The sequence below is a fragment of the Amblyomma americanum genome, chromosome 1 (assembly GCF_052857255.1).
Source record: "Amblyomma americanum isolate KBUSLIRL-KWMA chromosome 1, ASM5285725v1, whole genome shotgun sequence".
Taxonomy (NCBI): Eukaryota; Metazoa; Arthropoda; class Arachnida; order Ixodida; family Ixodidae; genus Amblyomma; species Amblyomma americanum.
Genome location: NC_135497.1, coordinates 492,960,964 through 492,987,764, shown reverse-complemented (window position 1 = coordinate 492,987,764; position 26,801 = coordinate 492,960,964).

Below are 26,801 nucleotides of genomic sequence, written 5' to 3'. Positions count from 1 at the left end.
ATTCGTGCTACCCTTATTGGCATATAAAAGGCGAATCCAATGCTTCTCAAACCAATACCTTTCTGCGTGCTTACTTGGTGTAATTTTCTTGCATTGTGGATGGAACAACAAAAACCTTCGTACATAAACAGCAAAAATGTAGCCATTAAATGCATTCCTGTGTTAATGTGCTATCCGGCGAGCTGAAGTGTTCAACAAAGAAAATTAAACCATGGTGTCTAGCAAGCTACTGATTTCAGTTTTCTGATGCCTGAAGTGGGAAACGTAGTGGCGATATCAACGAACAGTGCATATTATCTGTTCACAAAAAATTATTTATTGCTGCTGCAGAAGCTGCATTGAAAGCAGATTTGCCTTCCCTGATTGAGAGAGTTGATTTATTTAAGGAAGATCAACTCTTTATTATCGGTGGCTACTCTTTCCTTTATTCTTCCAAGGATTTGATGTTTTGTGCTAAGTTCGAGTCAAAAAAATTTCTCATCCTTAAGAGGATAATATTAATAATGATGCGCAGGAAATACAACCGAATATTTCCAATTATTTCAAATATCAAAACAGATAGTTGAAATTACAATACAAACATGTTTCCTCAAAATGCAGTGATCAAAAGAACCTTTACACACAATATTTCACTCCTCCTCATAATTTATCACATCCTAATGCTTATTCAGCATCTCAAGGAACGGAAGGAAATCATGTAGAATGGCACAGTTTTCTGAAGCATAACTGTGTTCAGGAAGAAACGTGACAGGTTTACTTTGTAAGCTGGCGAATAATTCAGCAAGTAGAACTGGCCTTCTTGTAACAGTTCAGATACTGAAAAGGCGTATGATGTGGTTCGGCACACTTTTTGCAACAATAAGACGACAGAAAAATCAATGAACATCAGCTTAAGCTACAACGCGAGTAAGAGCTTTAACAAGGCGTTGTCTTCCACGCTCCCTTATGGCACCTAGAGATAGCTCCAGCCGGGGAATGCTACCCCAGATGGAGCATTGTTGATGGGAAGTGGACCGCTTAACTCTTGTATATGGGTTTCACCACGCTTGAATCTCCGACCGTAACGGACCCACAGATGCTGGCTCATATCAACGAGGAATTTGTGCACTAATTTCTGCAGCTGCTGTTTTCCTTCACACCAGACCAAAAGTGCCTGTCTGATCCGGGCTCATGGATTTCGAAGTTTGTTAAAGTCATGCTCACAAGTTTTTGTTCTCTTTTAATGGTTCATAAGAGTGGTGGCCATATGCACTGACATATTTACATGTGCTTTCACAGAAGAAACAAACAGCTGCACTTTAACAAAATTATAGAAAATTTTTAAACTTAACGCTCCACAAGATTTCAAAGGCTTCATACACTGCTTATTGTACTACCGAACATTTTTCCAGGCTTTCAAAAAGGAACGACTGAACAAGATGGCTGACAAAGGTTGGTTTGCTCATTAGTGAAAAGCACACTGCCTTTTCCTGCCTTTCCAATGAAGGCACCCGCTGCTCACTCTGGCATCCCTTTCAACAGCAGCAATGCCACGGGACAAGCACAAAGCGATTTCCACAAAAAGTAGCAGCTTTTTGGTGACCTCGTCATCAAAGCTCGAACCGCAGAGAAAATAGCCTCTGTTTGTTTCTGTAACAGCCTACAAGATTGAGGAGGCCTGAGAGCAAGATTTCCTGATAGATTTTGATGCCACGGCAGAGTGGCGTGGCGCCTTGGATGAACACACTGAAAGTGCATGCATTCTGCACATTACTATGACTATAGCTTATTCCACAGAAAATGCTTTTGAACTTAGCTGTGTCTTTTCATATGCACAAACCAAACTTAATGAGTGGAACACCCTGTATAGAACTAAGAAATATATACAATACTCACTTCATGAACGACACAAAAAATTCAGCTAAACCAGACAGACTACCACGGCTTATGCACAAATTAAGAGAAAAAATATGCCATGGCAATAAGAACGGACTGTGTGCTGGACATTCACTGTACTGTTAAATCTTGCGGCAGGCCACTGCGTTAATTTCAGTCCGTCCTTTTTCTCGACTTGGCAACTTTGTTGATAGTATCCCCCACAATTCTCTGACTTTTTAAGGTAAACAAAACTTCCATGACAATTCCGTGTTGCTAGACACCCTTTATCCCTTTACAGCACGATTTTTTGTTTCATCATAAAATTATTTCAGGGCACGCTCGCAGCAAAAAGAATCACTGTGTGCACCTGGAAAATTAGTTCAGTGGTTTTGTACAGTGTTTATTCACCCAAAATAGGTATGATGCATATTTTCAACAACATACAAATAAAGAACACATTACAAAAATGATTATCACGCGTGGTGAGAAGGAAATACAAATAATGAATATTGGATCATTACCAACAAAAGCGTCATTTCGCCGTGTTTACGAGAGAAAACAATTGCTCTTGTTTGTCGAGAAGATGTGAGTACTTGCACTTCGAGCAGTAGCCCATACAGATTGCTGAGCATTTGGGAAACTTGCTATGCTGCATCTTCTGGCTCCAAAGGACCCAGTAGGCAACCTGGAAACAGAAATGAAATTATTACGTTTAAGCAAGGCATGATGTTTCAGAAGTTGTACCTCATCGAGCCTGACATCCTGTGTGATAAAATGGGTGCAGTTGGGCCCCCACAATAGCGCCCCTACGAAAACATTAAGGCATTCTACAAAAAACACCCATTCTAGGACATAACCTAACTCTCAGGATCATCGTCACTACCGTAAAGGTCACTGCCTTCGCTTTCCGAAGAAACCTGCTAGCCATAGAAGGTCTTAGGATTCATCGCCTGTCGCGACATGAAAAGACTCCATGGGTACGTTGTTGCATACACGCAATGTAGCAACTTTCATTTTTTTTCGGTCGTCAAAAACTAACCGCTCCAAAATAAGAAAGCTTCGTGGCTTCTACACATTAGGATTGATAAGTATCAAAGCCCAAAACAGTTTCATGCACTTTATCGAATTCAAAAACTCAATAAAGTTGTGAAAACTTACCGGTGTTACTGCCCGTGAGCTCGCGACGCTTCCACCGTTTTTTTTTGGCAATAATTCTGATAAATAAGTATAGGTGGCAGCACAAGACAGCACGCTTTTCAAAGGTATGTTGGCGAAATGAAACAGCGAGCACAGGAAGCTACAAATGGAAATTCTTTTTGTTTGTGGAGTCATGTATGGCTGTCTTGTATATATGCAACAATGTGCAGTAAAGGGTTAAAACCGTCAGAGCCCTTCGAAGGAATACAGTAGAACCTTGCTGTTCTGTTCTTGGTTCGTGTAATCTGCCCGTTCACCTTTGCGAAAAATTCCGTGTGTTGCGCTATTTTTCTTCATAGCACAAATCCTGGATAACTTTGTGAAACGATTCTCTGGCACACATGTCTATAATTTTGCCAAACTCCGAGCATATAATGCATTCCGAGACCAAGAGAAAAAGCCAGACAAGCTAGTCATAATGTTTGGATGCTTTGCCCTAATGCAACAGAACACAGCGGAGAACACGCCGCAGCTGCTCTGCACAAACGCAGAAGCCAAAGCATCTTAACGGGACACTGAGGAGAAATTGAAGTTGGCTTGTATCGATAGAATAGCAGCTCCTGATCACAAAAACGCCACTCTTACTGAAAACAAAGCTCTTGTAATCTAGAAAATAGCAAGAACCAAAATACAGGTGTCGCCGCCACAGGCCAATCTCGCAAGTGCAAGCGTGATGACTTCCTAGGACAAGAGGCGCCACCTTGGAGGAATTTTTCCTTACTTCATGGAAGCTACGAATCTCTGAGGCTGGCAAAGGAAGGTTGCGCACCGCACCGCTAGCCGTCAAAAATCACAGAGTCTCCGTTTACGTCACGTATCACGTCACTCCGTTCTGTGACGTCATAAGAGTTCTCCGTGTCGTCATAAGAGTTCTCGAGTTTGAATCAGAGCGGCGGTAAAAACTTCCTCAACTTCGAATCCAAATTTCTTTGAAATAAATTCATCTTTCGCGCCCGGACAAGCGGCAACAAAGCCATGAAATGCCGAAGTATCAGATTTTGCTAACAAAAAAATGAGAGTTCTCCTCAGTGTCCCTTTAAGTGCAGCGATGGCTCCTCCACAGTGCACAAGTGTAACGGGACAAAGTGGCTGAAAACCCCATGGAATAGTTTATGGGCTGGACGTGCCATGGAGCTTCAGCACCTGTCCGTTGTCTCCTTGTCTTTCATTTGTGTGTGTGGTTTTACTTGCGCCAAGGTGGATTCTTTCCAAGTTTCAAAGATGCTTCAGCCCTAAGGAAAACGAAAATATGGAAAGAAGTTGGAAGCGCCAGAAAAGAAACTTTTCAAAATTTGTGCCAGCACACGCAAAATACTTAATGAAGTGAAAATTTCGATAAATGCTAGAAACTAGGAAATGGGCAAAACGTGGACATGGAGACAATCATGTGAGGACCAGAAAACAAATTTTTTGAAGCTGCCAATTGAAGTTTGTTGCATAAAGCACTGAAGTCACAACATCGCCCCTCAAAAAAGAAAGAGGGAGACAAAGAAATAAAAGGGAAGGTGGCACAAACCTCTGCCTTAAAAATGCAAAAGGCCTTGTCTCGTAGCAATTGCAGATGCTATCTTGCCAGAATTTTCCATTCATTGAAAAGTAGTGAGCTATCACCTAGAAATCAGTGTGTGACAAACATGGCAGTAATTAAATTTCAGTAGTTTTGTAATGGAATCCATTATTTTCTTGGAATTTTCTTGGTAGTTTTGTAATGAAATTCATTATTTTTGTGGGCTGGTAATTTATAATAGACAACTACTTTCAAGCAGCGATTTCACACACAATATTTAAGTATTAGCAAAATTGGTTTTGCTCAGTAATGAGCCCATGCTTCGTTCTCATATCTGCCATGCTTCGGCCTCGCATTTGCGGAGTTGAACGCCTACAAAGCAAAAATTCAACTCACGGTGGTTTAAAATGCAAAAGCGATTCACTACAACTGCGAGGGACGCCAAAGTGAATGGCTCCGGAAATTTCAACTTCCTGGGGTGTTTTAACGTACACGGACAACGCACAGCACACGGGCCTCTATCATTTCGCCTCCATCGAAATGCGACTGCCGCGGCCGGGATTCAATCCGCGTCTTTAGGGTCAGCATCCGGACACCATATAACCAATGAGCCGCCGCGGAAACTCGCAAAGAAAAATAAATTACGGGGGGCACTTAAGACTACTTCCATGCGTTGAAAGCGAAAAACATTAATTTTTAATTTGTATTATTGCCTTCCTTCCCAATGACACGCCTACTATTAGCATACAGCCTTAAGGCAATACATACATTAAATTAAGCAGTATTTGAAAAGAAGCAACGTGGTTTTGTGGCATATGAGTTGCGTGCTTGCCTTGCAGTCTTAAGGTCTTTGGTTCAATTTCTTCACTTTCGAAAGAAACTTTTCGTTGATGACGTCATTGGGGGTTGTGGACCACTCTTCCTGGTTGCCGACAATGACGCCGAGTATCGTTGCTAATGTGCCATATAAGGCCTTCGCCTTAAAAGCGTGCAATCAGCAATAGCCAGCACTCCAGGCAAGCGGCGCATGCAGACGAGAGACGATGTGCACGCAGGTGTCAGCACTGCCATCATAAAGAGACTGCGTAGCGGTCCGACGACTGCATGCGGTCCTTCACTGCACTGCATACGGTCTCACACAAAAACGCACCGCATATCCACCAGGAGAGCTCCATGACCAAGGCATGCCATATGGCACCTTCGCGCAGACACACTGCAAGTGCTTCAGCAATTACTTTCCTCTATACTGCTCTGTAATATACTGTGGCGTCGCCGCACTAAAAAAGTATCAACTAGTATGTGTAAGAAAGTTGGCTGTTAGTTGTCGGGAAAACTAGCATTTGAGGCCAGAGATGAGGCCCTATTTTTTCACTCAGCGGCAACACAGCCAACAGCGTAACCATGACCTCCAATTTATTTCCACGAAGTTGCCTCCAGAACGAGCGATTTGAACAGCAGAATTGGCAGCTTCTCCGCGCACCTGTATACCTCTGAGATAATGAGTGCGAACAAGCAGTCGATGCGCTCCTGCTGTTTACGCGGAGAAAAATTCTTCAAAATGAGGATAGTGGGATCGTATTACGCATTCAGCGATGCACTTCTGCTTGAAGATTTACGCGAGAAAGACCTCATCTACATCAACAAAAGGGGCTGTTAAATGGACTAGGGCTACCTTTGTTCAAAGAGGGGCCAAATTTTTGGCTCCCATTTTCATGCTCAGCGGCGTTGGAAACAAAAAACTAGACATTTTTCATGAACTATGACCAATGCGCAACATTTTTAGCGTCGGGGAGAAAAAGTAATTCGAAAGTAATTTCATTAATTTTTGAGACCAGTAATTTGTGATGTAATTAGTTGTGCAAGATTTCTAGGAAAGCAATTATTATTGGAATTGAATTACTTTTCAGAAGTAATTTTTTCATGTATGGAGCATGGCCAAGTGGCTGCCTAGGGAACTTCACAGTGTCCTTAAAATCTTACGCAAACGATGATACACCACCCAGTTTGCTACGTGTGACAATGTCCATGAGAAAAAGAAATACTGTGACTAAGAAGAGGAAGCTGGCAGTGGCGCGGTTCAGAGTGCTTGCGCTAGGCCAGCGGACATTTAATCTTATCTCTGCCATCGTTCATCGCTCCTCATTATTGGGCTCGCCGCCACGTAACGTTTGGCGGAGCTTTTTGGGTGTCATCGGCATCCTGGAACAGGAGCTTCGACGTCCTGCGGCAGCCATGGTCATCGGCTGCGACTTCATGGTCCGCGCCGCCAGGCTGTGCGCCAGCTTGCCAGACACGAACCGACCTCGCCATTGCCCCCCTCCCCCGACCACAAGATACGACGAACTAGAACCGACACCATGACCGAACTCACCTACCGGCCCTATAGACCTGCGACGCCCCTCGCATGTGAAGAACCGTCCCCTGCCCATGCCGTTCAACGCGTCCAAAGGCCTCAGCCGTCGGATCCTGGCGACCAGCGGCTCGAACACTATGTAGATCAGGACATATTGGCTCATCTTTTTCATCGTGACAGCGAGTACTTCACCCCTTTGTCATTACTGTTTTATCGTCTTCTCAAGCCCATCACCATTTTGCGGATCTCTTTGTCAACGATCAGGCCGAACGCTCGGGGACCCGGGTAGTGTGACGAAGATGAAGCTGGCAGAGGCGCGGTACTGAGCGCTCGCGCTATGCCAGCTGGCATTAAATTATATCTCTGCCATCGTTCATCGTGCCTCATTCTTTGGCTGGCCGCCACTTAAGAATATTATATACCACATAGCATGTGCATCGGAGGCAATGGCGAAAACCATTTTTCATTTTTTTTCATTTGGTTTTCTGCATGTTAATTGTTAAACCCATCGTTCTGCTCTGCCTGTCTTAGCGCATTGTTCTTGCTCTGCCATTCATCTCTTTAGTGACTAAGCGAGGCAATGTCACCTGTGAATTGCAGATTGCTAATGTGTTCTCTATTAACTCTTATCCGCAACTGTTACCAATCCAGACTTCGGAATACCTTCTCTAAACAGGAGATATTTAGCTGTGGAGGAGGCGTTGTGGACTCATTTTTTGCACGAATGGTGATGTATTAGACACTACAGTTCAAGACTTCTTAAGATAGGAAGAGGAAGACGAAGACGTTGTTCGATCTCCTGTCGCCTCAGCTCTGTTTATTTACCTAATTTTCCCTTATTTACCTAGTTTTATTTGAATATCCGAGAACGGCAGCATCTTCAAGGTGGTACAGTCCCTATGGGAAGAGTACGGCTGCTCCGGCGCCGGCAAGCCTAAAGGGACCACGACATTCAAAGGAGGCTGGCTCGGAAGAAGCGGCCATGGCTTCCCAAGCTGTGGAGCGACCAGAACATGGACACGATCATCCGTCCAGCGAGACCTCATCGTTAGTTGGGATGAGTCAACGATCGTGTACGGTGACGATTCAGTGGCCGATATGGCTGACGTGGACAACGAGAGCTTCAAGTTGGTGAGTCATCGCCAGCAACGAACGGTAGGGATGCCAGTAGCGGTTGGGTCCACAGAAAAAAGGGTTGATTTAAGACAGAAGAATACCATCTTACTTTTCGCGGCCATTCAATCACTGCTGGGATCAGCTCCGATTCGAACTCGGTTCACCATGCACTGGGCTCTTCAGCTGGATGACTCGACGGAAGAGCAGGTTGACAAGGTCCTGCAGAGCTCTCAGATTTTTGGCATCAAAGTTAACGTGCGGTTGCCCATTCTTGCATGAAGAACACCTATGTTATTAAGGGTGTACCAAAGCGGTATTCAGAACGCGACCTACTTGATTATCTGAAACCACAAGGTGTACTGCACGTGAAACGACTTGTGTGTCGTGTGCAGTCTGCAGGAAAAGAATGGGCTGCGAAACCTACCAACTCTATCGTGTTGGCATTCGCTCCCAACTCAGAGCGCCCCGAAAAAATTGATCTGGGATTCACAAAACACGCAGTTTCCGAACTCACTGAAACTCCTCCACGGTATTTTAGATGCCAACGGTTTGGGCACGTGGCAAAAGTTTGCACAAAGAATCGACGCTGTAAGCAGTGCGGAGGTGACCACGACTTTAAAACCTGCAAGGCAGATTTGGCTTGCGCCAATTGCGGTGGTGATCATCCATCGAGTTTCGGAGGCTGCTCCTTACGTGTGAGCGCTCTGCGCTATTGGATATCTTTTATTGCTGTTCAAACCACTGAGACGTCTGTCCCAGGATTAGACGAGTTCCCAGTGTTAGAGTCTGATGTGGTTGCGTTACCCAACAATGTCCCCAAGAGACCTGAGTTAAGCAAGACGCCAAGGCCCAGTGCGAGCGAGTCGGTTGCTCGACCTCCAGCATAAAGTACCCATGTTTTTGAGCGGCCGGATCACAGCCAGACTCGATGGCAAGGGGGACTCTCATATGCACAAGTGACAAAAAAAAACAGCTACTGCGGCCAAGAGTGTCTCCCCGTCGGCATCTTTTGTCGATGTTGTGAGTGCGTTGCGCAAAATAAGAAGCTCATAAATCAAGGTATGTCTGACCTTTATGTTTTCTTTGGGGCCCTGCGTTCACATGTTCCAGCGATGGCGCCTGGTAACCTGAAGAACTTCCTACAGCTGGTGCTTTCTTTTGAGTCCCTAATTTCCACCTTTGCAGCAAACTTCCTAGCGAACTAAAATGAGTGGGGCTAAACCTCGTGGATCTCATATGCACCGAAAAGTGCCGTTGATACTGCAGTGGAACTGCGCTGGTATTTTAAGTCGGTAAGCTGAACTAAATCTTCTCTTGAAAGAGACTTGTGTTCCAGTATTGGCCCTCTCAGAAGCTGGCCTGCCAAGCTGGAGATGTTTGACTGGATATGTCGCCCATAAAAACTGCAGCATAAAGTCATTTCCTGCAGAAAGTGCTGCGCTTTACATAAGAAGGTAAGTTCCACATGTTTCTCTAAGCGCTGCGGATCTTTGCACGGATGACATTGAGGTAGCGGCTTTGAGAATACAGCTCGGCTCTCGAATCCTTTCTATTCATCCGTGTACATGTCTCCGCGGAAGAAGGTAGCACTGTATTTGTTTCTACAGCAGTTCGGCGACCGCTGGCCAGCTCCTAGAGTCATCTACGGTGATTTCAACGCCCATCATGCCGCCGGGGGTGAGAGGAACACAGATTCCCGTGGACGCAAACTCGTAGAGGTTATTGACAGTTTGGACCTGTGTGTTGCCAATGACAGAAGCCCCACTTTCTTCCGGTCTCCATCCTCAGAGACAGCTGTAGACCTGACACGGCATTCACCTGGCGTCCGCGCGTGGTGATCAACAGCGCCTGACCTCATTGGAAGTGATCACTATCCAATTTTCGTGTTTGCTGCCGACTATCGTATGCATGGTCCTGAAATTAGCACTGTGGTCAACTGGGAAAAGCACAGAGAGCGCCTAGAACGTGTTTCTGTTGATGTTGTTGATAAAATTATTTCTAGTAACCTAGCAGCAACTACTGCGTTCAAGTTATCTGATCATTTTCCGGCCCCGGATTTAAAACTCAATAACCTTTGCGCAGCGAGAAGGGCGGAGAGCCAACTCGTGCGGAAGAAGGACGACAGGCACTGATGACGACCTTCAATAGGCTGAATTTTGCTATTAGACGGCACACGAACAAGCTGTACAGGTCGCAATGGGCCTCATTCTGCGCCAGTTTGTGTTCTCACCGATGACGTGAATATGGCGAGTTATTGGCAGCCTTGCTGCAGATTCTCGCCTTTCGAAGCCTTTTGAAGCCCTTGCAATACGTAAGAAAAAACCTATTGCGTGCTTGGCAGAGAAATTTTTAGACGCCCTCGTACGCGCTGATTCCGGATTGGATATATATATATATATATATATATATATATATATATATATATAATTCAAAGTTGAAAACGCTTCATTTAGCCATAGATTTATTTTGAGTCGACGTTTCGGACAGAGCCTGTCCTTTCTCAAGACTGAGGTTACAGGAAGAAGACCCCTGTAACCTCAGTCTTGAGAAAGGACAGGCTCTGTCCGAAACGTCGACTCAAAATAAATCTATGGCTAAATGAAGCGTTTTCAACTTTGAATTTTATATATATATATATATATATATATATATATATATATATATATATATATATATATATATATATATATATATATATATATATATATATATATTGTTACGGGGATGTTACGGCGGTAAGTCTATATTGCGGCTGCTCTGAGATGGCCAGCACTCAGCTCAGAACCGAGCGCCCAGCTACCCAACTGTCAACGTCGTCGTCGTTCAGCGCACCGCCACTTCTTCGTTCATGATTCGTCCACTTGTAACACTATCCCCCTCGGCTGAACGCAACGTCCCGGTGCGTGTTAGGCGTGCGATGTCGATGGTGGCTGATAGGGCTTGAGGCGAGCTACATTAACGACTTCGGACTTCAGTGGAGCAGACGTCGACTTTGGGTGCAGCGGCGTGATTTCATACGTTACGTCGGTCACTGCCCGTAATACACGATAAGGACCTGTGTAGCGCGGCAGAAGTTTTTCACATAACCCCACACGACGGGATGGGAGCCACAGCAAGACGAGAGATCCGGCAGGGTATCGCACATCACGGTGCAGGCCATCGTAGCGGCGTTTTTGAGCCTCTTGGGAGGCGGAGAGCTTGTGTCGAGCAACATGGCGGGCGGCGTCTGCTCGGGCGATAGTGTCAAGCGCATATGTAGTGACAGGGCCAGCTGTGGGCAGCAGAGTGTCGAAGGGCAGTAAGGGGTCTCGTCCAAAGAGAAGTTAGAAGGGCGAGTAATCAGCGGTATCATGGCGCGAAGAGTTGTAGGCGAAGGTGACAAAAGGCAAGCTTATGTCCCAGTCCCGGTGGTCGTCGGATACGTACATGGCGAGCATGTCTGTCAGCGTGCGGTTGAGACGCTCCGTAAGGCCGTTCGTCTGAAGATGATAAGCAGTGGTGAACTTGTGACGAACGGAGCACGAACGAAGGATTTCGTCAACAACTCGGGAAAGGAAGCAGCGGCCACGGTCGGTAAGGAGTTGACGGGGAGCGCCATGGTGTAATATGACGTCGTGCAGAAGGAAGTCAGCGACGTCAGTGGCGCAGATGGTTGGAATGGCGCGAGTGATCACGAACCGCGTGGCATAATCGGTGGCGACGGCAATCCACTTGTTCCCCGTGGAGGACACCGGGAAGGGCCCAAGTAAATCTAGCCCAACACGAGAAAACAGGTCGGTCGGGATGGGGATCGGCTGCAGGTGTCCAGACGGCAGGACAGCGGGCTTCTTTCGGCGCTGACAGACGTCGCAAGTGGCGACGTAGCGTTGGACGGAGCGGTACAGACCAGGCCAGAAGAAACGCCGGCGCACGCGGTCGTACGTACGGGAGACACCAAGATGACCAGCCGTAGGTGCGTCATGCAGTTGTTCGAGGATAGTGGACCGTAGGTGGCGGTGAACAACGAGCAAGTGCTCAGCGCCATCAGGTCGCATGTTGCGGCGGTACAGCGTGTTCCCGTCCAGCAAAAACCGGGCCAGAGAAGTGTCGCGGCGGTCGGTGCTGAGGCGGTCGATGAGAGAGGTGAGGGTGGGATCCAAGCGCTGTTCGTCGGCAATGTGGGAGAGGTCGGAGATGGAGAGGACACAGGCATCCGACTCACAGTCTGTAGAAGGAGGATCGACGGGATAGCGGGACAGGCAGTCTGCATCTTGATGGAGGCGACCGGACTTGTGAACCATGGAAAAGGTGTATTCTTGCAATCGCAATGCCCACCGGCCAAGACGGCCAGTAGGGTCCTTGAGAGATGAGAGCCAACACAGGGCGTGGTGGTCGGTTATAACAGTGAATGGGCGGCCGAACAAGTATGTGCGGAATTTTCCAATGGGCCAAACAAGAGCCAGGCACTCGCGTTCTGTGATGGAGTAATTCTTCTCGGCGGAAGAAAGAAGACGGCTGGCGTACGCAATCACGCAGTGCTGGCCGCGTTGTCGCTGAGCAAGGATGGCGCCAATTCCGTGACCACTGGCATCGGTGCGAAGTTCAGTCGGGGCAGACGGGTTGAAATGGGCCAATACAGGAGGGTTGGTGAGTACGGCGATAAGGCTGGAGAATGCAGTAGCCTGCTCTGGGCCCCAGGAAAAAGGAGCGCCTTTCTGCAACAGATTGGTGAGAGGGCGAGCGACGGCTGCGAAGTTCGGGACGAACCGGCGAAAGTAGGAACAGAGACCGATGAAGCTGCGGACATCACTGGGCGAGCGGGGACAGGGAAAAGCACTGACGACACGAACTTTATCAGGGTCAGGTTGTATGCCACTCGCATTCACCAAATGGCCGAGGACTTTGAGTTCGCGGCGGCCGAAAGTACATTTTTTTTAGTTGAGTTGAAGACCTGCGCGGCGGAAAAGTGCCAAGATGGACGAAAGGCGAAGCAGGTGGGTTTCAAAAGAGGGCGAGAAAACAATTACATTATCTAAGTAACAAAGGCAGGTCGTCCACTTGAAGCCCTGGAGTAACGAGTCCATCATCCGTTCAAATGTGGCAGGGGCGTTACAAAGGCCGAAGGGCATGACCTTAAAATGGTAAAGGCCATCAGGGGTGACGAAAGCTGTTTTCTCGCGGTCTCTTGCGTCAACAGAGATTTGCCAATACCCGCTACGAAGGTCGATGGAAGAAAAGTAGCGGGCGCCGTGTAAACAGTCCAGGGCATCATCTATGCGCGGAAGGGGATAGACGTCTTTCTTCGTGACCTTGTTGAGATGACGATAGTCGACGCAAAACCGCCAAGTTTAGTCTTTCTTTTTCACGAGCACGACAGGAGATGCCCAAGGGCTGTTTGAAGGCTCGATGATATCGTTTGCCAACATCTTGTCCACCTCCCGCTGGATGATCTGGCGCTGTGGTAGCGACACACGATAAGGCCTGCGGTGTATAGGTCTGGCATCGCCGGTGTCAATGCGGTGAGTCACTACCGATGTTTGACCCAGAGGAGCTGAAGCGAAGTCAAAAATGTCGGAGTAGGACACCAAAAGGTTGTGAAGATACTGTGCATGCTCGCGGCTCAGGTCAGAAGCAATCATCGCAGAAATGGATTGCGAAACGTTGGCCGGGATGTCGGCCGCTTGAGAGACAGTAGAAGGCGGTCCAGGTGAGAGAGCAGTGACGGTACAGTCGGTGAGAGAAGACAAAGTAGCAAGCGATATGCCTGCAGGAAGAACTTGTGGTGACAAGCTGAAGTTGAGGACAGGAAGGGAGGTGCTATTCTTGGTGACGGTCACGATGAGGTGCGGAAGAACAACATTGCGGGAGAGAACGACATCGGCGAGTGGACAGGCAAGATAATCCCCATCAGGAACCGCAGGAAATGGGGGCATAGGCAGATAAACGGCAGAGTCGGGGGGCAGGCGAGCGTACTTGGTGGAGCGAAGGCGAGGCGTGGAGCTTGAGGGTGTGTCGGCTGAGCTGAGAGGCAGGTCCAATCGTAGAAGGCCGCTGGAGCAGTCGATAAGGGCAGAGTGAGCGGTTAGAAAGTCTAGACAAAGGATCACATTGTGAGGGCAGTGTTCGAGGACGGTGAACAAAACTGGGATGTGACGATCGGCAAGAGTGACGCGGGCAGTGCACAGGCCAGAGACGGCAGCAGTGCTGCCATCGGCAACGCGAACGGTGGGCGAAGTGGCAGGGGTCTGAAATTTTTTGAGGCGACGGCAAAAGGATGAGCTAAGAACCGAGACTTGGGCACCAGTGTCAATGAGGGCAGAAACAGGAACACCGTCCACAAAAACGTCGAGCAGATTACAGGGCGAAGGCTGGGTCAGTAGAGGATTTTCAGGTCGGGGCACCAATGCAGCATCACCTCCGGGAGCTGCACTGGCTAGTTTCCCGCGAAGCGGCCTGCAGAGGACGGTGAGTAACTGCGGTGCGGAAGAGGTGAGCGGGAACGGTGGGCTGTCGGGGAGGGAGAGCGGCTGGTTCTACAAGGAGGCGGTGTGGACTCGGCGCTGGGTGGATCATTCCGAGGCGTGAAGCGACGGGGTCCATAGTCATAACGGCGGTCGACGTAGGGCAAAGGTCGGGGAGGTGCGGACCAACGGCTGCGGCAGTGGCGGGAGATGTGGCCTACGCGCGAGCACGTAAAGCAGATCGGCCGGTCGTCAGGGGTACGCCACTCATCCGGATTGCGATACCTTGTGTAATTTGGGACGAAGGTGTTGCGGGCCGTAGCAGTAGCGACCACGGGAGAGATGGAGCTCGCACTCCGAGGTTCGACGGGACGATGGCTGGAGGGCATGCCCAAGTTGGCGACCTCCTGGCGGACGACAGCTTGAATAAGGAATATTGTGGCCAGGGTGTTGTCCGACAAGGGCGCGTTGGGCGTAACAGGAGCCAGCGCCTCCAGTTCACGGCGCACGATGCGAGTCACGTTGTCGGGGTTGGAAGGCTGCCATAGTGTCGGCAGATCCTCGCACGTGGAACTGGCAGCTGTGTTAGGCAGGTGGTCGATGCGGTGTGCAATGCGCCGGTGCTTGGCCTGCTCGAAGCGTCGACACACCTGCAGAACGGAGTTAACCGTAGAGCAGTCCCGGCATAGAAGAAGGTGTAAGGCATCGTCGGCAATGCCTTTAAGAATGTGGCCTACCTTATCGTCTTCGGTCATGTTGGGATCGACCTTTCGACACAGTGCCAAGACGTCTTGAATGTATGTAATATATGATTCAGTGGCCGTTTGGGCGCGAGCTGCAAGTTCTTTTTTGGCAGCAAGCTGACGGCCAACTGGTTTTCCAAACAGGCCGCGGAGCTTTTGCTTGCAGGCATCCCACGTGGCAATCTCTTCTTCGTGGGTTTCGAACCAGACGCGTGCGGTGCCGGCGACATAAAATATTACAATGGCCAGCATCAGCGTGGCGTCCCCCCTGTTGTGCTGGCTAACACGCTCATAAAGCGAGAGCCAGTCCTCGACGTCCACGCCATCTGTACCGCAGAATGTGCCCGGGTCGCGAGGGTGGGCTACGACGACAGTTGGCGTGGCAGGCGCAGACGGAGGGGACGGGTCGGTAGTCATCTCGCCGGTTCGGCCCGTCGTCTCGTCGGCTCGTCGGGTCGTCGGCATGTCGGCTCGAACCCGCGACCTCCACCAAAAGATGTTACGGGGATGTTACGGCGGTAAGTCTATATTGGCGGCTGCTCTGAGATGGCCAACACTCAGCTCAGAACCGAGCGCCCAGCTACCCAACTGTCAACGTCGTCGTCGTTCAGCGCACCGCCACTTCTTCGTTCATGATTCGTCCACTTGTAACAATATATATATATATATATATATATATATATATATATATATATATATATATATATATATATATATATATATATATATACTACCTGCTTCCTCCAGGTCTATCATGGACGTCCCGTTCACGCTTCATGAGCTTCAGACTGCGCTAAGTGGCCCGCGGCGCCGGTGTGCACCTGGTCCCGACGGCATCACCAATAAAATGCTGAATAATCTGCCCTTGCAACTCAGAAAGGAGCTCCTCAACTTCATCAATCGAGTTTGGGAGACTGGCGATGTTCCTCCGTCATAGAAGGTGGCACATGTAGTTCCAGTACTGAAGCCTGTCAAAGACATGACAGACCTTGCCTCGTATCGTCCTGTGTCATTCACCTCCTGTGTAGCTAAATTGATGGAGAAGCTGGTAACTGAACGCTTATCGTGGTGGCTTGAGGACAGCAAGGCAATGCCAACATGTATTACAGGATTCCGCCGAGGTCTTAGTGCCCAAGATAGCGTCTTAGACTTGGTGATTCAAATTGAACACCAGAGACTTTTCGGCCTTTCCACCTTAGCCATTTTTCTTGACGTTGCGAAGGCTTACGACAACGTGATTCAGAGCTCAATTCTAAACATTTTGCAAGGCATGGGCAACAGGGCCATATGTTAAAATTCATTTACAAGTTTATAAGTGATCGCGTGGTTCGTGTATGGTTAGAGAGTACGTTAAGCACCGAAAGGGTTCTGTCACGAGGTGTGCCTCAAGGAAGTGTTCTTTCCCCATGCTTTTTAACGTCGTAATGACTGGCCTTCCCTATTCGTTGAAAACAAGTTGCAGGCAAGTGCGTATGTCACTTTATGCTGACGACATCTGTATTTGGATTAGTGGCTGCCAACACAAGCGATTAGCCCTGATAGCTCGACAGACTCTGCTTTCGGCGCAAGCTTACCTTCAAGGTGTGGGGTTTTCTCTGTCAGTGGAAAAACCCGGCTTTGTTCTGTTTCCAGGTGTAGGAAGACGTCAAGCGCGGTTGAAGATAGACCTCGGTCACTCTTGCATCCGTCAATTAAACCACGCGCGTTTCCTGGGTGTCATTATTGACTCCCGTCTACAGTGGCGAAAAGCTGTAGACGCGATTGTTTCATCTATATCTTCTCGTCTGCATATCATACGTAGAACTGCACGTGAGCAAGGGGAAACCATTGTTTTCAGTGGTCAAACTTCATGAACCGCTGGTGGTCAGTCGCATAATGTATCAACTACCTTCAATTTCCCTCTCGGCATCACAACTTGAAAGTTTCGAAGTTGTCCACAGAAAGTGCCTAAGAAGAGCCATTGGAGTTCCCCAGGCGGCTGCAAATAATGCAGTACTTCATGAGCCTCTATCTAAACCTCGTAGCCTTATCGCTTCTCAGAGACTGCTAATGCATCTTGACCGCCTAGGAGAGACGGTAGCTGGGCGATCCCTTCTCCAGGGGCTCTGCAAGAGATATGAGTCGAAGGCTTACTTGGCACTAAATACTCTTAGTTCTTTAGGCATTAATGTCCGAAGGCAAACGAAACGGTTAAAACCCCCTGGTCTTTTCCGACCCTCAACTGTAAGGTCACAATTCCCCATGTAAGCGCAAAGTTGGCAGCAACGTGTTCGCTTGTACTTGAGCACTTGGAAACAGAGTATGCCCGCCATCTTCAAATTTTCACGGATGGTTCGGTGGACAAGGTCAAACAAACTAGCGCAGCGGCTTTTTACATTTCTTCTTTAGACTGTAAGTGGCCCGTACGCTTTACTGCTGTCGTATCCTCCACAACGGCTGAACGTGTTGCTATCGAGGCGGCTTTACGGAAGTTTGGGTCTTGTCCGGCTCAACCTGTTGTTATCCTAACTGATTCAAAATCTGCCCTTCAGAGGTTAGAGCGCGGATTCCGTACTGACGCCTTGTCTATAAGCTCTCTGCGCTTGGTGCAGAATCTGCAGAGCAGAGGTTTTACTCTACATTTCCAATGGGTGCCCTCTCACATAGGAGTCAACGGTAATGAGGTGGCAGACAATTCCGCCCATAAAGCTATCTCAAGGATTCCATCATAAAAGTACCTCAAGATAGAAATAGTCTCTACAGGAAAACGGTGCTCGATCGCTTCTGTACCCTGTGGAGTGCGTCCCAAAAGCCATGTGTGACCAAGGGACTGATGAGATATCAGGCGACCCTTCTACATCCAATTCGCACGGCCTCTGCTCGCACTCCTGCATGGAAGCATAAGACGGGCATAACATCATCACCGCTCTGCTCTTTATGTGCTGTGTGCGGGGATATCTAACATATTATGTACTGCCCTGAGTACAACGCGGAAAGGCATGTGATGTTCGCTTCCTTCAAGAAGACAGGAACCGGTCGCAGTACAGTTCAGGAGATTGTCTACCCGAGCGGAAACCAGACGTGCAGAATGGAGGCTGCACGCCTTCTAATATTTCTGCAGGACACGGATCTTGTTCCTAAATGGTGACAGCAGGAACGAACTATGGCCTATGGTGTCTTGCGGAGTGGGCTATGGTATACTGTGAATGAATCTGTGTACAGATTGTGGCACTACAATGGCCTATATTCTACTGTGACTGAATATGTGCATATATGATGACTTTTGGAGTGGACTGTGATGTGGACTGTGTGGATTGATTGTGTGCATAGATGGTGACTGCGGGAGATAATGTGTGCTATTATAAGAGATTGTGCGCTTAGAGGGGTAGATGCGGCAGGCTTTAGGACATTGTTAATATAGAAGGGACGCTACGGTGGACCAATTGCCGGCAGATAAAGCAAGGTTGACCCCACCTGTACCATTCAACACCTCAACTCAACTGAAGACTTCTTAAGCACAAAATGTTATTGACACTGCTGCCTCTATCGCTGGCAAAACGCCACCAATATAAGTAACGCCGACATGGAAGCTTGTCAGCTAAGCTCCTACTGCTGGAGAAACGGCATGCGTGTGGGATGTGCACACGAAATTGTCGGGGTATTTTTGAATGCGGTGCGTAGACGGTGGTGCGTCGGACAGCAGAGCGCTGCGCGTGCCGGCCCGGGTTGCGCGTGTGCACGTGCGAATGCTGTGTGCGAGGCGACGACGACAGAGAGCGCGGCGAGCATGAAGAGCGGAGAGCTGACGTGTCAGAAAACGGAGGTGCGAAGGAAAACAGCGCAGCGGAGTTCGCGTCTTTCAAGCGGGGAAGTGGCAGCCGTCGGACGTTGGGTCCGTGCTACCAGGGAGCTTCCTTGGATCACTGAAGCAGGCCTCCTGCGTCCCTTTCAAATTTGGAGGTCGCAGCCGATAGATTGAGGGTACGCGCTGCCGAGCGGCTCCCTTGGATAGCTTGCATTAACCTTACGGTGTTTCGGGATGCTGTCGACGGGTTCTAGCAATACTTCTCCTGCTTGCACCAAGTTCTTCGGGCTCTGAACGGGAGGCCATCGGCGTCTTCCTGTGTTTCTCTCCGCACCTTACCACCGTGACTCTCTTCCGCCACTTCCTTCGACTCAACGCCAGCGACGCTTCGCAGTTCATCAACCCGCGTCCGTGCTGCCAGCAAGACATCCCCACTTCACCTGAGACGCTCCATATCCGGTGAACTCTTTTCTTTAATCTCTAGTGCTTCACGCATGTGTAGTGTGTGTTTTTCTTGGCGTTTTCGTTTCTTATTGGCTCTTTTTCTTTAAATTAAAATACGGCTTCGATTTGTTTTGTCTTATCTGTGTGTTGCCTTGTTCGAACCTGCACGTGATAGCGTTCCCTTTCGGCAGTCGGGGACGCGTTACTAATATGCGACAGCGTGCTAGACGTGCTTTGCCCGTTCGGCCCAACACGGCCTACTAGAGCAGCTGGGACCCGGGACCCGGCTTACAAGCCATAGAGGCTGCACTAATAGCTATATAGTCAAAATGTTTCGCCTCCGCATTCTTTGAAATGCCTCAGGTATCGTCTTTTATCAGGTCAATTGATATCTTCAGGCTGTGTTCAGTTTCGACATATTGCCGCTTTGCACATAGTTTTTCCGCACTGCCGGGAGGTACGCCTCCAGAAGGGTTTACTGTGCTGCTGAGTACTAAGGTTCCTGCATTTTATGAGTCTCAATGTGTAATCTGAACCGATTCATGCACCTACAGTGTGGCCCATGAGACAACCATAAATTTGAAGTTCTGAACTACTGCTATGCGATGCGTTCAGAACAGATGCCGCCCTTGATGATCTCGCATATAAATTTGACTAAAATTGCAACAGAGACAGCAAAGTATTCCTCTGAACTATAGCTCTCCACCATTGGTGGCACACTTGCCGATGTTCTACTGTCGTTTTCCACCGCAGCCCACTTACGAACCTCATTTATGATCGCAGTACCAGTCTAGTGCCCAATCAAGCAAACAATTCTTACGCGGTAATGTGCGGATGCATCTCATTGCCATGCCACTGCTCTACCTGCACCACACTATATTCTCTTGACCCCATGGCGATATTCCTAAAAGTTTTTGTTGAAGGGGAAAGTATGAGCACCACAAAAGTCAAATGTACAGCAAAGACGTAGTGCAGTGGCCTCGCTCAGAGCTATTGCGCTGAGCTCAAATAGCACAAGTAATTTTGGTTGAGCTTACAGCTGAAAAAAAAACTTTGCTTTGTAAACTTTGTCATGCCCGAGCTGTAAGCTCACCAGTCATACACATCGAAACAAATGTGTAATTCCACATGCCAATAAAGCCTCATCTATTAAGATCTGGCAAGATGATGTTTAGCCATCTCTGCTTTAACCAATCTGAAATTCTTACCACTCCGTCAAGTAGATGACCTAGGTTCTCTTCGGCAATATATCCAGCCCATTACTGTTCACAGCTGTGGTAAATTATCAATTAGACCTCTCATGTTTGCTCATGAACAGGCACGAGGGCAACAGGTTTACTGTCTGGCTCTTGCGACTAAAGGCCTTTAAGCAATTATACTAAAACTTCTCAGCAAACACTCCCTAAAGGGGCCATGGGAAATCTTCCACCAAAGCTGCAAATCATACTGTTTGAAGGGGCTCTGTTTTTAGTTATTTATTTGTTTATTTGTATCTCAAAGGCATATCAGGGAGTATTACTTAAATATGTGCTGAGTGTGTGCTGAAATATGTATTAAAACCTCCTGCCACAGAATTTTTCAAAATGGCCAAGTGCTCGTCTACATCCTTGAGGCTTTTTTTCCTCCCATAATTCTTAGTTCACTAGAAGCCCTGCGTTGGTGCTGGAATCTGAATGCCACGCATTCATATGCGTGCAGCACACAACCTTCATCTGCATAGAACCACGTAAGATTATGTCAATGCCTCATTTGGGGCCAATAGATGCAAGCACACAGAACACTGGGAACAAAACGCAAACACTAATGCTGTGTTAGTCGTCTCCGTGCTCTATCTTTGGGCCTGATTGTCACAAGTTGAAGAATAATCCCACCCCATTTTCCTCAAAAAGGGAAACTGCAACAAATGTCTATTCCTAACTTGAAAAAACAAAATGATAAACGTAGAAGGAAAAGATGAAACAATGTCTCTTCCTTGTATTTCTCTGTATTCTTCAATTATCGGAACTATTTCCTCGTTTAGCTACCTGTCCTACCCACGTTTGTCTGTGACTTCTCGCCTCATCGAACTGCTTGTCTCTAGGGGCAAAAACTTTCCAAGTTTCACAGAAGGAGGCCCACATTCAAAATTATAATTTGTTAGATCCGTGACAACCTAGTTGCTTTGTTCATTTAGGGTCTTCAGGTGAAAGCTGTTGTCTTAATAGTGAATGTTTTCGCGTCCCGAAACGACTCAGGCTATGAGGGACGCCGTAGTGAATGGATCCGGAAATTTCGACCAGCTGGGGTTCTTTAACGTGCACTGGCACAGCACAGTACACGTGCCTCTCGAATTACGATGGAGGCAAAATTCTCGAGGCCCGTGTACTGTTTTATGCCTGTGCATGTTAGAAAACCCCAGGAGGTCGAAATTTGCAGAGCCACTCACTACGGCGTCCCTCATAGCTTGAGTCGCTTTTGGGACGTTAAAACGAAATAAACCATCATTTCTTTAAATAACTACTACCATACCTTCTATGCTTCTTTGACCTGCACACGGAGGAGGTGAATAACTGTTCGAGGCGCCATAATTGTCAACCTAAGCGACCAACTCGAGCCCCATGGGCAGCATTTCATCTCTAATGTGTAATTTTTTGTGTTTATATGAGCAACTATTCTTTTAAACTGAAACTACGACTTACTGGCACACTTTTATGGTAAAACTTTATTAAGATTTGCTGGTTCAAAATTCGTTTTTCGGGATTTTGGTGGTCATTGATGTCGGCGGCATGCATTTGGCTACAATTTCGTTACTACGGTAAGCCTATCAGACGATCGGGTCTGCACTCAAGCATTCTTTTTGGAAGCAGCCCGTGCCAAGCTGCACGCTAACTGCCTGAACTCACGCTGCACGATGGCGGCACCACCGCGGAACTTCAAAAAGCTAGTGCAGAGAGTGCAGTAAAATCAAAGAGGCCTATCATCCCCGCCATGACCTGTCACACACTGCCACGGTGCCTTGTGAACTTTATGCACTTCACTAACTTCCAAACAGTCGAAGACATCAAGCAAATTCACCACAATGTTCACCTCCTTAAGCTAGAGGCCTTAAACGGAAGCTTGCTTTCCCAGTTGCCTCAGGCGCACCAAGCTAGATGGCCACCTGGGTTCAAGCACCTTGCCCATAAATAAATAAAGAATTGGTTTTGGGGGAAACGAAATGGCGCAGTATCTGTCTCATATATCGTTGGACACCTGAACCACGCCGTAAGGGAAGGGATAAAGGAGGGAGTGAAAGAAGAAAGGAAGAAGAGGTGCCGTAGTGGAGGGCTCCGGAATAATTTCGACCACCTGTGGATCTTTAACGTGCACTGACATCGCACAGCACACGGGCGCCTGAGCGTTTTTCCTTCATAAAAACGCAGCCGCCGCGGTCGGGTTCGAACCCGGGAACTCCGGATCAGTAGTCGAGCGCCCTAACCACTGAGCCACCGCGGCGGGTCACCTTGCCCATGCAAAACCCATTTTTGGTGCAGGTGGCACAGCACTCTTTTAAGAATTCTTATAGAAGGTGGAGGGCTCACTTTCTGGCGCCTTCAAGCAGTCTCCGCATTTTAACGTCCCATTTGTTCAGCCTCTGATCTAGCAAGCGAACGCCGGACTGGAATAGATGGACGGATGGATGAATAAAGCTGAACCCTTTAAATCAGGCGATTGTTCAATTCACCTAGCCATGATTTGTGAAATTTTACTCTTGTCTTCATATCAGCCACCAATCAGATAACCTTCGCTTCGTTACTTCTACCCGCTTGAAGTATATTTTTCCTTCACTGTCCTTAAACCCCAACGCTTTGAATAAATCAGCCCCGCTGCTTTCCACTGCAGGGTGAAGCCCTTTGCAGAAAAGTATCAAATGTTCAGCCGTTTCCTCCTCCTCTCTGCAAGCACCGCACAAAGTGTCTATCTCGTAGTACCTGACTCTATATGTCTCAGTCCGCAAAACTGCCGCCCTGGCCTCAAAGAACAAAGAGCTTCCTTTACAATTATCACAGATATTTTCTTGGGAAATTGCCTGCCTAAAGATCCTGCATGCTCCCAGTGCCTATTTCGTCAGCATCCCTCTTTTCCACAGAGCTCTCTGCTTCCTTAACCTTTTTCTTAACCGGTAATTGCTGATTTGCCTCCGACTGCTGAACAGATATTTGTTTCTCTATTTTCTGGTTCGCTTTATCCATATCGTTTAAACAGTTCTTATGTACAGGTATCTCAAGACATTCCTAGCCCACAGTTTTTCCTCTATTTTTCTCAATCGCTCCTCAAATGCTATCTTACTGCTAGCTTCTCTGCTCTCGAACGATGCCCATGTCATACCGCTCTGTACCCTCTGATTTGGTGTATTGCCATGTGCTCCCAAAGGTAGCCTCCATACGCCGTGTTGTTTGACTGCTAACCTTGATTGAACATCTGGCCTCATGCACAGGACCACGTTGCCAAAAGTCAGACTAGGTACCATCACACCTTTCTAGATACCTCTTATCACTTCATACCTATTGTAATTCCACAGTGCCCTACTTTTCATGACAGCTGAACCTCTACTAGCTTCATTCATTGCATATTTTTCATGCTCTGTCAGATACTCAGCACCTTTATTTATCTACACCTCAAGATAGTTATTCTCATCCACTACTTCTAGCGTGAACGCCTGTAATCTATGCTCGCCGCCCGCATCATTAAAAATCATGACCTCAGATTTTTCCTTCCTCTACTTTAAACCTCATCTATGTCCCTCTGTACCACAGATGTCTATCAACTTCAGCAAATCTTCCTTGTTGTCAGCTATTATTACTATATCATCGGCGTTCATTAGTCCCGGTAAAGACTTTTTGTTCCATTATCCTTGACTGAAAAAAGAAAGTTTGAAGCTTAGTCCGCTCTCTAGTTTGGACTCTAACACTTGCAGGTGCAAGATGAACAACAAAGGAGACAGAGGACATCCTTGCCTAAGTCGCCGCTGTACCTATGTAGGCCCTGATACATTTTTCCCATTTCACAGACACTCATTTTTCTTCACATATATATATATATATATATATATATATATATATATATATATATATATATATATATATATATATATATATATATATATATATATATATATATATAAATAAGTACAGTATTACGACAAACGCGACTGTTCGTTTTAAAGGTTTATTGTGCCAACAGTTTCGGGAATGGTATTCCCTTCGTCAGGGCAGGCTTACAATGAAACAGTCTTGTCAATATAAGGACACAAAGCGGGCGAGGATCTATAAACTCCGCCCTCAAAGCAAACTTGAGAGTGAGGGCAAGAGGCCGTATAATGGACCGCGCAGCAGCTCTCACAGGGGCAGTGGCTAAACTAAACACAGAAAAAACGCAGAGCAAAACGGGGAGGTGGAAATAGTAAAGGAGTAGAAAAGACAATGAATTTGAACAGCGATAGAAAAGGGAAAGGAGCGTTAAATACGGCTCTCAGCGCACCGGGAGGCCGCTTTCCCCCCCCCCCCCCCCCTCTCTACGACACTCCCGCAAGACGCCGCCGAGTCCGCGCCGCCGCCCCGTATCAGGTATCCTGAGACGCTTGCTGGGGACGCGCACGAGAGACACTTGTTGCGCGCCGCAGCGGCAACCTGCAGTGGTGTCGCATGCGTATCTTTGCTTCTTTTCTTCGGTAGGCCCTTCCGTCGGGCTTTTTCTACCAGACATCCTGGCGCCCTTCTTCCCATAAATAAACTAGGCCGTTTCAACCCGTGTCCGGCAGTGCGCTTCCCGTGAAAAAGTGGCAGCCGTGGGGGAAAAAGACAACAAATATTGAGCGAAGCCCGAGTGCGTAATGAGAAGGTAGAGAGGAATTTAGGAGAGAAAACGAAAAGAAAAAAGAGCAGAAAAATTAGTAGCACAAGAGAACTTTGAAAGAAGAAAATATTAACACACACACACACACAAAATAAAATATATATATATGAATAGAATGGGGCGCCAAACAAATACCAAATGGTTAATGAGAATGAATAAGGCGCGGATGACATAGCACAGAATTCAAGAAATGTATCGCACGGAAGTTAAAAAAAGAAGAAAATAATAATAATACAAGTGTGCGGAAACCGTGCAAGGTTTGCGGCCCGCGGGGCTGCCGCGTGGTCCCAGTGGGCTAGGTGATAGAGTTAGAATATAGGTGTTTATTCCAGATAGAACATGGAAGCTGGCTGTAAGTTGAACAAAGGAGATCACTGACAAAATAAACAATATAAAATAAAATAAAGAGCTACATTCCCAGCCATTTAGAGCGTGGTTGAAGTTGTCATGAACAACATCCGGCGTATTTTGATTTATAATGTTGTGCGAATCCTATGACGGGTGAAATTTTCTACGTTGCCTCCCTCAAGCAGGAGAGCCTCCCAGGAGAAGCGTTCATGCCATGGGAGAACGTGCGAAACTTGTGAATGAGGTATGACTCCCTTTGTTCCCTGTAATAGGTGCTAGGGAACCCGGACTGGAGAAGGATGACGCGGATGTTTTCGAAACTGTGGAGTGGCGAACGCAGGTGCTTGGAAAGGGGTAAGCTGGGTAATGATGACACGTGAGCATTGTGGTTATTAAAGCGGAAGCGAAATGATGTCTTGGTATGACCATGATACTCTTGTCCACACACCTCACAATGAAGTTTGTAAATCACATTGCTTGAGTCGCAGTCGAGGTCTTCGCTAATGTGAAACACAAAGCTGTCGAACTTGGATTTTGCCAGTTTGGTGTGTAAAATGTGCGGACAGACTTTGCACCGAGGTTTTCCGCATGGGTGGCACCCACCCTGGGTAGAGTTCTTCTTTGTTTTCGCATTGACAAGCAAGTCTCTCAGGTTCTTGTCCCGGCGGTACACCACTCTGGGCGGTTCCTTGAATATTAGTGACAACTTATTACTCTGTCTGATTATATTAAAATGACGGCTTAGTGTGTTACTCTGGGAGCCGTTGAGGAGAATGTAAGGATTAAGTTTGTTTTGCTGTCGTCTTTGACCTTGTTTTCTGCCAGGATGGATGTGCGCTCTAGGTTGCGAGCGGATTAAATCGCGTCATCGACTATTTCCCCGGGGTATTTCTGTCGTGACAGAGCGGCTTTGAGAGTCCTTGTATGTTGGTCAAATTCCTCTGTTGTAGAACATATTCTTCGGTATCTGTGCGCCTGAGAGTATGGAATGCTTGTTTTGCAGTGTTTCGGGTGGCTACTCTGGAAATGAAGATATTGCTGCCTATCCGTGGGCTTTTGTATAGTGTAGTCGAAAGGCAGTTGCCGTCTACCGATATCTGCACGTCGAGAAAATTAATTCTAGAGTCGGAGATACTGT